Raw genomic sequence first — 2,229 nt, 5'->3', positions numbered from 1 at the left:
TTTAAAATTGTAATTTTTGTCTATAAAATCGCAATAACAAATGCACCATAACCATGTACGTCCACAATATCTCATCCCCTGCCACCTAGACGATTGTCATTTCATTACAACCAAAGAGTGACAGAGGCGTGAGCTAAGGAAGTGAGGGCCATAGAATTGAATTCTGTTAAGCCCCAAACCTTCTCTCCACTTAAATAATTATGAGTGATGTTGGGTCATGAACTAGCCTACCCTTTATTGAGCAACCCTTGGGCCCAGCCAGAGGAAGCCCAAGTCCGAGACCTATTCAAGAGGCCTGAGTCCGAGACCTACTCGAGAGATCCGAGTCCGAGACCTACTCATGTCATTCGAGACCACGAATCCGAGACAACCCATAGACGAGACCATAAAGTCCGAGAATAACTCAGGACATATAAAGTCTCGGTAGAGGGAATAACTCTGATATCTTAAAAGATTACAAAGCGGATCCTCTGATCTCAAGTCGCTTAAATCGTGGAAGAACTAACAAACATAATCTTTTCATTCAAATGTTTGTTTAGCTAATATCAAGGGATAAGATTCCTTAATAAGTGGGAAATCAAACTTTCTCCAAATGCCTATAAATACAAGTCATATGATCAAAGCAAAGGTAATCACAACTCTCATAACTTGAGCTCTGCAGTTGTTACTGTTATCCTTTCCCATTCTGACTTAGGCATCGGAGTGCTCACGCCGGCTCACCCCCGGTCACTTCGATCCTTCTTTCTTCTTTGTTGTGCAATCAAATTGTTCGGGTGTTGGTCCAACTCAAGCTCGGCAAGCGTGCCACGTCATCTTTTGGAAAACTGTGCTTCAACAATTTGGCGCCGTCTGTGGGAAACTCGATTTTCATCAGTTCTCTACTAATCTCAAATGGTGACTACCCGTTCCACTGCTGCAGCCTCCAACGTACCACCACCATCCGATCTAGCCGAATTCATGAAGCAGATGTCTGAATCTATGAAGGTTCTGAAAAAGCAGAATGAAGACTTGGCTATCAGGCTCACAGCTGCTGAAGGCTGGAATAGCCAGAGGGATCAAGAGCGAGCACGAAGGCGTGAAGAACGGCGTGAGAGGGAAAGGCGAAGGGAGATTCGTGATGGGAAGCGAACTGCAGATTCCCATCGCGATGAGGAAGCAAGTTCAGTCCAACCTAGCCATCATACTACTGTCCAGAATGAGGAGCATCGTGAGCAGCAAAACCCAGAGAGGTTTCAGCATACTAGGCCTCGAAGGAAGCAATTTCAAGGGCGAAATGAGGCCCAGATGAGTGCTGACATGGAAGATTTTAAAAAAAAAAGTACGAAGAACTAACTCACAAGCTGGCTGAAAAGGATGGAAAAACCCCTGCTTCGGGGCTTATGGATAACACCGACCTGCCTTTCACTGATCGAGTGTTAAGTTTCCCTTTGCCTGAAAACTTCAAGATGCCTCGCGTCAAGGAGTTTAACGGTAGTGGCGACCCTTCTGAACATATGGAAAGCGTCCGTGTTCATTTTTCCCTTCATAGGTTTCCGGATGAAATAGCATGTAGAACCTTTCCTCTCACTTTGGAAGGAGTTGCTCAGGATTGGTTTGCCAGATTGCCTGCCAAGTCAATTGACAGTTTCAAAGAACTTGGAAGTCTCTTTTTAAGCCAATTCCTGGCTACCAAGAAGAGAAGGAAGCACTCGGCTTGCTTACTGTCATTACGTCAAGGGAAGGAAGAAAGTCTGAAGGATTTCATGCATAGGTTCAATAAAGAAAAATTGTTAGTGGATAATCCGGGGGATCAAACGGTATTATCTGCATTATGGCATGGAGTCAGGCCAAACGGGCCTCTAATGGCCGAAGTATCAAAAAGTTCTACAGAAATAACTCTTCCTGAGTTTATCGCCAAAACAGAAGAGTATATTAATCAGGAGGAAATGATTAAGGCCCTCACAAAAGGTCAAGAGGAAGAAGACCGGGAGAAGGAGGACGCCAAAAAGGAAGACGACGCTAAAAAGGAGCCACCTATAGTGTCCGCTCCGAAGGAAGAAAGGTTTCAGAAGAGAGTAGTAAAAAAGACTGTACCATCAGTCCCAAAGACAGAACCCCGGCGACGTGAAGATCGAAGGTTCACACCTTTGAATACTAGGGTCAACGAAGTGTTTATGGAAATCAGAAGAGACCCAGCTTTCAGGTGGCCAAGTAAGTTGCGGGGTGATCCGAGGAAGCGAGACCGGACGA

Source organism: Corylus avellana, chromosome ca2 (assembly GCF_901000735.1).
Source record: "Corylus avellana chromosome ca2, CavTom2PMs-1.0".
In the NCBI taxonomy this organism is placed as follows: domain Eukaryota; kingdom Viridiplantae; phylum Streptophyta; class Magnoliopsida; order Fagales; family Betulaceae; genus Corylus; species Corylus avellana.
This window is presented reverse-complemented; position numbering follows the sequence as displayed.